This window comes from Drosophila santomea, chromosome 3R (genome assembly GCF_016746245.2).
Source record: "Drosophila santomea strain STO CAGO 1482 chromosome 3R, Prin_Dsan_1.1, whole genome shotgun sequence".
Taxonomy (NCBI): domain Eukaryota; kingdom Metazoa; phylum Arthropoda; class Insecta; order Diptera; family Drosophilidae; genus Drosophila; species Drosophila santomea.
The window spans coordinates 16775519-16788227 of record NC_053019.2 but is presented as its reverse complement, the minus strand read 5'-3'; the positions used below and the strand labels follow the sequence as shown (position 1 = coordinate 16788227).

The 12709-nt window shown below is 41.9% G+C and overlaps 1 protein-coding gene across 2 annotated transcripts in view; it reads right to left on the bottom strand.

Annotated features, from left to right (window-relative positions):
- Positions 1-12709, bottom strand: part of LOC120451647 (trophoblast glycoprotein) — a 42217-nt gene that overhangs the window by 7218 nt on the left and 22290 nt on the right. For both annotated transcript variants that reach the window (XM_039635512.2, XM_039635513.2), the window contains one exon: positions 8022-8086. The gene's annotated coding sequence lies outside the window, so the exon portion shown is untranslated. The remainder of the gene's footprint in view (positions 1-8021; positions 8087-12709) is intronic.

The following is a 12709-nucleotide window of genomic DNA, read 5'->3' as shown; positions in this document are numbered from 1 at the left end:
ACTCCAGGTTTATGATGTGGTTAACCAGTTGCAGGCGGGACGCACTGGGGGCGTGGCAGATTTGCTGGGGCAGGTCATTAGGTGAGTGGGTTCAATAGCGGGAAAGCGGAGAACACCTTGTATAATGGCATAAACCTGTGGAAAGCACGTGTTTTGCGAACTGCAATAAAATAATTTTAGCGGAAGTTTTATTTGCTACTTAGGGGGTGTAATTTCTACTGCAAAAATGTTTTCTCTAGGTCATGAAATTCAATTAGTTAGTTTTAAAAACAAAATAGGTCAGCATAAAAATTACCGTTTAAACCAACTTAGAGTTTTCTCTACAGCACTATTTCTTTAAACACGCTTTAAAAAATTACGTTTTTCCTTCCAACTCCAGTGTGGCTTTAAAACGTAAATCCAATCCAAATTGGTAATTGGAATAAAATGCAGAAACGAGAAGCCCAGATGAACAAACACACATACCCACACTCCTGCCCCAAACGAACGCATCGAAAGAGATGCAGATGCACAAACAGCCGAAACACGTTGCCAACACTTGGCCAAGTGCATATAGCCAGGCGGAAAATTGCACGTGTTGCCAACAAGAACTGCAGCCACTACAAAAACACCACAAACAACAAGTACGACAGCAACAACGGTAGCAACAAAAATCCAAGCGGCATTTGCAATCCGTTTTCGAACAGCATTTATAGCATCAGCATACCTCGAACCCTATTTCGCCTCCTAACTAGAATTGCTGTCAAAAATACATCGAATACTGAAGGGAAGCTGGTGTGCACTGAAAGAAAATGAGTATAAGAGATTATACAAAAGATTCCAAGACATACATACAAAAAATTCAAATTTGTTCTTGTATTTCTTGAAATTAATTTTTTTTTAGTTAACAAATAATAACCCACATACGTAGTTCTTTGTATTTCATTTAATACACATTAGTTAACATTTTTTTTATAATTTTTCTATGGTCTCAAAACTGTATTTTCAGTGCACACGCGGAATTTAGGAAGATTGAGAGAATGGTCACGCGACAATTACGAATTGCAGGGCTTGGCCGGAAATTCCCCTCCACTTTTCCAAACTCTTTTTGTTTCGCAAATTTATGCAAGAGAAGTCGCGGGCGAAACGCGGCCGAAACGCGATCAAAACGCGACCAACTCGCACGACACTTACCAATTGCATTAAAAGCGGTCGCATTGCAAACGCACAGCGCCTGCCGCCCAAGCCACGCCCCTTTTTTGTATTCCCTCCTCAAAAGGCATGTCGTATTTATTCTCTCGTTTGTGTTTTTCGCATGTTTTGTTTTCCCTCTCTTTTTGCACAGCCGCTGTGCGACAAAGTTTTCGTTTGCATATTTTTTGGGGCTGGTTTTTGTAGTTTTGGCTTTTTATTTGTCAAATGGAAAAACCTCAGCGGGTAGTGAAAAGCACTGAATTCATAACACTTTTTGTTAGACTTATTTTCTGCGGTTCAAAGAGCTTTGAGTCCGCAAACGACGTGAAAATGTGTTTAATAAAAACATTAAATCCTGTTGAATGACCAATGATATTTAAACTTTATGGGTATTTAAGTAAGCAAATAAGCAAGTTAGACGTAGGAAAATATCATAGGAAAATAACTTTGAAAAGGTTAAAAATTAGTTCGGCTGATTTCAATTGATTGTATTTACAACACAATTAGCTTATTTGCAAGGAAAATAATCGCAGACCGTATGTTAATTTCAAATAGAGCAAATCAGATTACAAGTTGTATGAGCAAACGCCAATTAGCACAGAATAATAAACAAGAAAATGATTAGTATTGAATACTTATAGAATCAATAGTTTGCAGCTATGCAAATATTATCATTTAATGTTAAGCAGCTTAGCGTTTGACTTTGTAAGGCAAAGCAAATTATTTGCATGGCTGATGGAAATTCTTTGAATTTGTTCTGCTTATTGAAATAATGTTCTTAAATCACTAGTAAGTACATTTTTGCGGTTGCATCAACTTTTCAGTTAACACGAGCAAGTTGCTTTTGTTTTCACTCGCCGCTTTCCGCTTTCACTTTCGGGATCAATCCAATTTGTGAAACACTTTTCGCGTAAACAAAACCGCGAATAAAGCTGCAAGGCAACACGCTTTGCTCCATCGAATCTGTCGCTCCCAATTTCCCATCGCCCACATCTGACCAACCATTTTCATTGGAAACTTTTCAACGGTCAGCGTTCTTTGTGCCGTTTTCCACGCTTTTCGGTCCATCAACTTTATGTTGTGGCCCAAACTGAAACAGATGGAAAAAACCTAAAAATGTATAAACTGTTTTTGGAGGGGACACTGCGACTTTGTGACACCGAGTTTGGCTTTTCAATTCAATATTTTCGATTCCATCGTTGTCGGTAAATGTGTTTCGTTATTTTTTCTATATTTTTCTTTTCCCTTTTTCTATTTATTGCCTGCCCCCCAGACTTGGCCAACAATTTGGTGGCATAAAAACTGCGAATGAATGAATTTCGAATGAACGCAGGCTCGACCGAAAGCTGAAGCTTTTCTTCTGGGCTCGAAATGTTTTTGCATTGGAAATTCTTTGGGCCTCGAGGAGTTGGGGAAATGTAAATCTACTAAATTTGTTTTTTTTTATTCCGCCCCTCCAACGTTTTGTGCTCCGCCTGTTTTCTTTGGCGCTGTTTTTGTTGCTCAACTTTTTACTGGCCTGGCTTTTGACTACTTGGCCTCTTGGCGGGAAAACGGGGGTGTTGGGGCGGTTTGATGGAGGGCCTTGGTGGAGGGAGAGGGTGGTGGGTGGACGCAGACAGGGGCAAGCTGTTTGTTTCCAATTAGAGTCGCCGGTGCCATGGCAGCACCTAGGGGCCGCATGATAATTGGATTGCCATGCATGGAGGACACACCCGTGTCCTTTTCACACAGCACAAAAAGCTACAGATAACTATAAAATTAACAGGCTAATATGAAACGTAAACTTTTTCAGTACATGCCTAGCATTACAAGAGTATTTTTGTTCCTGGCAATTTAATGTAATGTTTAATTAATTTGTTTTAGAACAAGCCCTTTACCAAACTAAAAAATAGCTATATGATATAATGTTATACAAGTAAATTAGTTAATTGCTTACCCCACCTTTTTTCGAAGTGTATAGCACAGAGGGAGATGGATAGATACAGCTGTACAAGCCTGTTCGCTTCCTGTTTTTCTGCTACTCAGTTCTGCGTTCTCCGTTCTCCTTTCTCCGTTTACCGTTGGCTGTTTGCTGTTTGCCTTGTACTTTAACAGATAAATGGACATTCCCGTGAGGCGGCAGACAGAGATGGCACATCAACAGCAACAGCAACAGCAAGCGGCCACGAGCGAGGAGAGCGGGAGAGAGTAAGAGAGAGCTGCCGGCAGCAAGAGGCAGACAACAAAGAAACGTCAACAGTTGACAAGTGGCTGCAAGGAGTTGCCAAAAGGGGGTTAGGTGGGGGCGTGGAGGTCGAAGAGCTACAAAAACTGTAGCACGCTTTCGAGAGCAGCGGAAAGTGGGCAGCGAGCAGTCGAGATGAGTGGGGGCTATAAATAGTTGCAGGCGCCTTGGGACCAAGAACTATGCCAAAGGCTTCAAGAGGAGCGGGACGGGGTCGGGGGCAGAGGGATAACACTGGGTTACAGTCGGGGTGAAGAGGTCACCGTTTAGGCTCAACAGTTGGTCGAGATGCAAGGGGAGAGGTGGTAACAGCGCGCAAAACATACACGACGTTTTCCGTTTCCTTTACCATGAAATACAAATGGGACTAGGTTGTCACTGGTTTTATAATCATTCATGATATTACTTAATTATTGCTTTTAAATGGACCAGAAAGATGTCAATGGACTTTCATATTCAAAAGCATACTTTCCTGTTACACAAATTTGCATTAATTTAATATACCTATAACTTCTTAAGGTTTGTAAAATGAATAAAAATATTTAGGTAGCAAGGCCCCAGCGACAGGGGAATAGAAGTAAATTCAGCCGAGTTGGTAAACAAACATTCCGTCAGACAGTGCGTATGTGGAATCTGACCAACGTTGCGTATGCGGAATATTAACGCTCGTGTTGACTTACTTTGTTCATGGCTCCACTGTGGTTAGTTCGCAAACAAAGCATAGAGATACCGGAAAATCCACCATGCTTTTTTCACACGTTCTGTGATGCATTTTCTGCGAGCATTTTAAAAAATTGAATTTAATTGAATAATAAACGAGCGTCTTTATGCAAATTAAGTTTAAACGTTTTTCACTTTTTCTGCTAATGAAAATGAGTAGTGATGAAAATGGGAGTACATTTAATTGAAATGTTGCCCCTAAAAGTTTTTAATAGTTCCTTTACAGGTTGAGTATGTTGAATGTTATAAATTAAAATTATAAGAGGAATTCCGAAATCGTAAGGAACCAGCAGACCTTTTTGGATTTAACTTACAATAAGGATGAAGGACATGATCAAGAGCACTCTGGCATCAAAGGAAGAGGCACAAAAAGTAATAGTAATGAACGAAAGCAGATAAGCGACAAAGCCGAAGCAGTGAAATGACAAGGTAGCAAAAGCAAAAACGCAGCAAAGCACCTGAAAAGCAGATAAGCACAAAGCAAAGCAAAGCAAAGCAAGGCACAGCGCAGCACAGCACAATCGCTCTAACCGAGAGCAATACAAATGACTTGAAAGGCCAAAGGTCGGCCACTGCGTATACAACCGCAACAGAGGGAATGGTTGAGACCATAAAGAAATGAGAGAAACTATTCCAAAGTCATTTGGCAAGCGTTGAAGGGCGCCAAAGAGGTCGGAGGTTGGAGGTCGGCAAAAGATGCGGGGCAGCGGTAATGGTAATGTCAATGGGCAGGGCAGTTACCCAGATGAAAGGAGCACCAAGTGTTTATTGCAAAACAAAGCAGCAATAGTTTCAGAAAACAACAACGAGCGTCCGCAAAAAGAAAACGTTAAATATTTACCCAACACGATGGGGCGCAGAAAAAGGTGCTAGCATAAATGGAATGGAAATTGAAATAAATCGATTTGGGTCAGTGGCGTTAAAAACGTTTTAACGAGGGCTTAAAATAACCTAAAGGAGAACTTTGTTAACAAGGCTGGGAACAGTAAGGTGCAGCAGTTATTTAACCTGAATATTCCTGTGTTCATTAAGATAAGAATTTGGAAAGTTTTAAATTTCATAACCATTATTTTGAAAGTGACTAAAAGTGTTATGTAGTCAAATAATGGATGTTAGTAGGTCCAACAAGAGGCTTGATTAGTTTTTTCTGTACTCTAAACTCCTTGCATATATCTTTTCTCATCTCAAACGCAATTCCCTTTCCTCTATTGTTGCTCTTTGATTGCACTCCAGAGGCTTGAGATGCGCCACCCGTTGGCCTCGTTAAGTTTTTGACAGGCCAACTAATTTGAAAGCAGAAAGGACGAAAAGTCGCCGGAGGCCAGTGAAGGGCAAACGCGAAGTGACACTTTTTCAACCCATCGGAGTCGACTTCGACTGGAGGCCAATCAATCTTGGGCCCGGAGTGCTGGCAGGCAGTTCAAGTGCCGGACAAGCCCGGTTCACTTCATCTTCATTCATTTGGGCAATTGCCCGCCTGTCGCCTGCACAAAGTTCCCATCCTGTTCGCCTCCTTTAAACTGCGAGTCCTTTTCCTTCATCGTCCACTTCGGTGTCCTAACGACAATTGCAAATATGTTGCAATTTCCCGGCTGGGGAGCAAAGGTCAATGGTTGCTTTTCCTGTTGCTTGTTTGCCTCTCCTTTTCAACTTTCTCTCATCTTTTTTCGTTTTTTCATCCTGCCCATTCCCGACAGGACATGGCCTGGGGACCTCCAAAATGTGCTGCAACTGCCTTGTCCTCTGACTCATTCCCATTTCGTTTTTTTTAACCCTATTTGCTTCTTCTGCCATGAAGATTGATCACAGTTGGCCAAAGTTTTTGCAGCCCCGCCTGCAATTTTTATTTCCGCTTCCGCTCGCCACGCCCCCTGCGCCTGTCGTTTAATATGAAAAATTGCGCGCAAATATTTGCATAGCCTGCACAGTACGATGGTGAAAAGGGCAAGAAGCCTCGTCTGGCTATCCTAATTGTGAGAATTTGTCAGTTTTGTTGCCAGGGTCAGATATTAATCGCTTACCAAGCATAGTTTGCCTTTTTTCCGGAAATTCCTATTTGCGGCAATAGAGCAATGCAAATTACAATATCAAACAAAAAACAGCATGTGCTAATATTATTACAATTAAATGAAAGGTTTTAAAACACGGAATATTTTTCAGTTAAGTTAGACGTTAGTTGTAGCACATTGGGTATAAATAAATTCAGTCAGTAATGATTCTTATTTGCTTTTAAATTTTAAATATATTTATAAGACTTTTTTACGAAACACAAATTGAAATTTTATAATTATAGTTCCTATAAAACTTTTCCCAAATAAAATACAGCACACTTTTCAGTGGATTTCCACCATTTTCGACTTCAATTGCACTAATTTCGCACTCGCTAACTGGTTAGGAGCTTAAACAACATCAAAGGGATCACGTCCAAAGCAAAGTTGGGAATAAAATAGCAAGTGAAGATTAACCGGAGTAGCTTACGGTAATTCGAATGCACTTAACGCGAACCCGAAAGCTCATTGCCAGTTGTTAACTCGGCTTCATTTGCCGCAGCTTTAAATACACCTCGCGATTCAGTTTCTGTCCAGAAGCAAAAGAGGAGATAGACACAGAAACCGAAAGAGAAAGGGAAACTCGATGCCATTTGAAAAAAAATTGCGAGAAGAAGCGAAAAGAATCCATAAAATCTAGCATTAATGCCTTCATTTTGTGCTCAACAACAGCGAAAGTTAGCAGAGCAGACAAGGCCAAAAAGGAAAAGGAGAAAAGGCCAAGAAAAACTTGAAAGTGGCAAGAGGCAAACGGAATCTTTAGCCAAAGTTTTTCGCTTTTCCTTCCTCTCGATTTTAACGCATTGCTTAAACCTCGAGGGTATCGCTGCAGAAGGGGGGCGGGGGTGGTGGCCCACAGAGGAAAAGGGGGGGCTTGTTATGGCCTAACGCCCGACTGCAATTCGCCAAACGCTCAAGGATAGCGAATCGAGAAATTGGCCTTAGACCAGCAGGAATGATGGGAACTTGCGAGCGCGACAAGTTTGCAGGGGCAAGCGATATGCATAGACATACACTAAAAAAAAATAAGGGGTGGGAAAAAACCTCATTTACAACTACTTTATAATGCTAAATAGATGAACCGATTCATAGCTTTCGGTTGCAATAAAACAGTTTGAAAATGGAACTCAAGAGTTGCTCGCTCTAAATCCTTTTTTTAAGTGTATCTAGATACTTATATATAGCTTCTTGTTGAGCGGTTTATCCGTCTCTGGCTCTAAAAATGAAAATTGAAAATTGCTTGAATTGCATTTCGCTCTCGTTTTGATGAGAATCTTCGGGCCGGCTAGGAATGGGGAAAATTTGTACGTGGATTTCCCCCACTTTTAAGCCACGAGGATGGCAAGGCAAACAGCTGCTGCAGCTCGATGTGCTGCTCCATCTTTTTGCGCTGGTGCCGAAGGCAACGCGGCGTATGAGCAACATCGAGATCTCTTGAGTTTAACGCAGTGCGGAGACTGACAAAAGTAGGAGTGCCATGTTTGTTATGAAATCCCCCATGAATGGCTCCCCTGTTCGTAGGCAGTTACCCGATTCTTAAGCTCCAGCCTCCAGCCCATGCCCTTTTAGTTGAAATCCCATTTAATTAAACCATTAAGTCTGACATGGTCCTAACTAAGAGTTTTCCGACGCATTTGTGTTTGGCTCCCTCGCAAAAGATAAAGAGCGAAGGCAGAGATTCCCTTTGGTTTAATGAGCAAATGCTTCACGGTCCACGAAAAGTTGTGTAATTGAAATTGCGGATGTGGCGAGGGTAAGCACTGCAAATGACTTTTAGTTTGCAGTTTTCGCTCTTTGTTTCGCCCTCAGTTTTTAACTTGTTTTCATTAACCCGTGCAGCTTCCCAAACTTACCTCAAATGATTTATTTATTTGCCGGTTGCACTGATTTGTTTGGAATTCACTTAGGCGCCAAAGTTCTGCAAGGGATAAATTGAGAAAAACTTTTTAGTGCGTTATGACTGGTAGTAGAGCTAACTAATCAAAACCATTCGATTTACCCTGATTTATAATACGGTAATAAATTATAGTTCCACGTCAAAATTTAAGTGTTTCATAAATTAACTGATGAAATCTCGTAAAACAGCAACCGTTAATATAAGCAAAAAAATTAATATTAGCATTTAATTGAAAAAGCCCCGTGCATGACCAACATTTTATGTGCAATTTTAATTAAACATATGATCACCGGTACTAAAAATCAATAGAAAGTAATTATTCTTTCATTTTGATTGAAAAGAGTGGCATTAAAAGGCGGCTTTAAAGCGTGCTGGGTTAATGCCATGAATCAAGTGTGTTTAAGGACGTTTTCGATTTTCGGATTTCAACTTGGTTCTTAAGCAGATGAAGAGTGGCTTTCGGCAGGCACTTGTCAAGGCGCTTAATTATTATCCTCGATGGATGGTCCAGTGGCTTTGTCATATTCTGATGACCCAGCCCCGAGAGTTTCGGTCCATTTAGTGCATAAATCTCAGGGCAATCCCTTCAACAGCAGCAGGGTCTAACTACGGTTGGTCAAGAGGAAGGCGACTAAGCACAAAAGGGGGCCTCCAGCAGTTTCTCGTCGTCTACTGTGGGCCACATGACGTATGCGCAATATGCCATCAGCTCGACTGAGGACTTAATTTAAAGCCGCTTTCAGCAACAGTTTTCAGGTCCAGAGCTCGATTTCTGACGGCCAGTAATCAAAATAAAACTGCAAGTCAACAACAACCCAGCACCCTTCGTCTTCCTCTATGTCTGCATTTAATTATGGCCTTACACAGGCAGCCAGACAGATGGACAATTAGTGCCGGCCATGAATTATGAGCTCTCTGCTTCATATTTTTTTTTTATATTTCTCCCTTCTCGGGTTAAGTAAATCATGGTCATGGAGTCATAGAGTCGGACTCGGGGCTCATAAAATCACTTTAAACAATAGCTGGCAAGTGGGCCAGCAGGGGATGCGATGCAAGGGCCACACAAATGTGTAGTTAACTATTATGGCTGCCAGGAGTTGGAGCGTATGCTGAGCAGAGCTGAACTTTTGTGCTTCATTTCCGTTTCCGGTTTCGACTGCACATATGCAAAGCATGCCAGGCGAATGGCGCCATCGGGGGGCGTTGGGGTTATGACAGCATATGGATAATGGCAAAACGTGCCGAATGCCAAAAAGTTTATGAGCAGCAAAGACAATGTCAGATCCGGGGGCGTCTGACTGGAGACTCCTAGTGAGGGGGCGTGGCCCAAAGAGCAGTTCGTTTGTTTTGACTTTCAATTGGAATGCTTTCCCACAGCCAGAGGCTCCTTCGCCTACTGTTGCTCCTACTTTTTGAAATATACTTTTCCGCCAACTTTTCTTTCGCCTTGGTGGAACTTTTGATTGGCGCTTCTTGGAACTCTTGTGAAAGCAACATTATAAACAAATATAAATACAAATAATGGGAAGTTCTGAAGAATAATGCTCACGTTGTGATCACAAAGAGAGCTCACTTATTGCTTAAAATTTCTACTTACTACTTACTATTGCGTATTCTCCTATATTGATGGAATATGCTCCTAGATATGAACATAACTGTGGTACAAAAATTCTTCACATATTCAATAACATTAATTTAATTTTCCTCTAATCAACTCAACACTGACTAAAGTTGTGTATTGGTATGTTTGCATAAATAGTTGCTCCAGCCAACAATAAAGAAAGTGACGTTGTCCCAGAAAAAAACAAAGACAAGGATTTATTGACGAGCTAGATAAAAAAAAACCCAACAAAAAGGAGGTTTCCATGGAATCGAATGGTTTCTTCTGTTTGTCCATCTTGTTAACCTTACTCTTACACCCTCTCCCCGCCCCATTGTGATGCTCTTCAAGATAAAAACTTAACTTAAGTCAACCCAGACGACTTGTTGGCCCAATCCCAATCCCATAAAGAAGTCTGAGGAAACAAGGCTAAAATGGGGAATTGTTTTAGCCTTAAAATTGTGGGTCAATTGTCGTTTTTGTTCGTACTTCACATTGTTTTATCTGCCTCTCGTTCTGTGTTTGTCGATATGTTTATGAACATTTCTATGGCATTTTATGTGACAGGCAAAGCAACTATGAAATGGTAACAAAAATTTGCATATCCCATTCTAAGCTGTTCTGCCTTAATGTTCTCAGCTGTGCCAGCTGGCATATATGTATAAATTTATTCAAAGGGATAAATGACAGAGTGCAAATTTGCTCTTTGATTTGATTTTTCAGTTGTTGCAGCTTTATTCTTGACCTATTTAATCTTGAATAATATTTTTTAAAAACAAGAAGGCACTAGAGCACAAGTAGTGAAAACTAATTTACAAATACAGCAAATATCTGTTTTAAACACATCCCGACTGTTTGTCAACAGGCGTCCTCCATGGAATAAAAAGTTGATTGGAAGAACAAAACTCATTTTCCCGACTTCTAATTCCGTACAAAAATTCCCAGTGGCCGGGTGTCAAAATCAGGCCGAATTGGATTGGAGCGCCTACCAACTTCTGCTTCTTGTCCCAAAACAGCAGAAAGGCGCTGACAACAATGAATGGATATATCTGCAGCCGACATGTGTATAACAGGCAGATAGAGAGAGAGAGAGAAAATCTTGCGACAGACAGAGACGGACAGTCTGACAACGTGTTCCATCAACCGCACAACAAAGGACAACAACAACAGCAGCCCCTGCAGAAACAACAAAGGCATCAACAATAACCCGCTGAAGATGGAGATGAAGAAGGATTTATTGTCGGTGGACCGAAGGCATCGTAATGCACATGTTCCAAGGGGTTGGCCAGGTGGGTGGTTGGGAGGTGGACTTCGGCCTTCGGGGGGCGGTCGATGTCAGAAGTCTTGGCTATCAAAAAATTAAATTGCAGACCCGAAGGCAAAAGAGGCAACAAAAATGTAGCCTACATTCGGGCGTCACTGCAGGAGTTTGACATGGATATGAAAAACTTGGGGTAAGACACATAAAATGAATTTAATATTTTCATTTATTCAAGAAAAAAATATACTTTCACTAATAAATCTAAATTAACTTGGAAAAGATAGCTGTGTGAAGACAAATACTTGATATCCATTTGCAGTGCACGAGGCTAACACACATTCCTTTCATTTGTAATTTCATTAGCTTAAGGCGGAAATTCCTTGCGAAGAGAGAGAAAGTGTCCCATATCTGTGCTACTCACCCACACACACATGCCACATAGACACGCAGACATCTTATTCCGGCAAAATCAAATTTGCCAACTCATCAGCAAAATCTCCCTCCTTATCTGTTTTCCTCTGCAACTTCCTTGTGCCCCCCCTTCGTGGGAAATTCCTTCGCTTGCGGCCTGCCATTCAATTAAGTCATCATCGCCATGCATTTTGACAGCATTTAACACGCAAGCAACTCGCTGCCCCCCAAGAACCACCCACCAGCAATGCCACCCGTTTAACCCCATAGCCACTTGTCGAACATGATAAATTCGTGGGAAAATGCCAGTTGGTTTGGCGAAATGAAAGGGGGGGAGTGGGGCAATTGGGAACATCATCTTGCCCTCTTAGAATGTTATTGCATTTTTAGAGCCACGCCCCCTTATCCAACGCGAGTTGCGTTAATTTTGCGCCAGCTGTCAAATGTCAAAATGTCAAGTGAAACAAAATTTTCGCATCATGAGAAATGCATGTCAGAGTCACACAAAGTCTCCATGGAGCGCGGGCGGTATGCGGATGGGGATGGTGGAAGGGGGGGGGGATGTAAGCCAAAAACTAAGCGACAGTCTGTTCTTCCCATTTTCCAACCGGGCTGCATACTTTAGTTGCCCCCACTCCCCGCCCCGGAACCGCCAACGGAGTGGTTGCCTGGCTGGGAATCGTTATCGAGTTACCCAGCCGGAGTGCGCTTCATCATCATCAAGCGGAGCGTGGCTGAGAAGGGGTTGAGGGGCGTCAATCTGAGCGAGGGGGGGAGGGGTAAGGGGGAGGGTGGTGTAGGTCGGAGGGCAGGCGGTTGAGCAAAGCCAGCATCAACATCATGATAATGCCCATTATTAGCAGTGGCAAAGCATTTGCATGCATTTTAGAATTTGTATATTCCGCCAACGCCGCTGAAATTTCGCCAGTGCTTATTACACTGAGCAGCAGGTTTTGCTTTTGGATACGAAAAATATCTATTTGAATTTAAAATCAAGTGTTGCAACAAGAATACAACTGTCATCTAGTTATAAACTAAATCATATACAGCGGAACACTAGAAAATTATACAATTTTTGGGTGACAATGTAATTATTCTGTTTCACTTTTTTGATACAAAACTAGGGTCTAGGGTCAGAAAACCCTACTCTTGTTGATATGTGTCCTTGCTCCGTAGATGGTTAAAAAGTAGCGTGTCAGTGGTGTAAGAGCATCCGTTGCGGGAGGCTCAGCCACAGATGGAGGCACGCAAAAACAGCCAGTGTCCCCTGCCCCCTTGCCTCCTCGAATCGGAGCCGATTTATGCGCACATTATACGCAATTACACAGCCAAGCCAGCTGGGAACTGGCAACTGGCAAATGGGAAGTGGCAA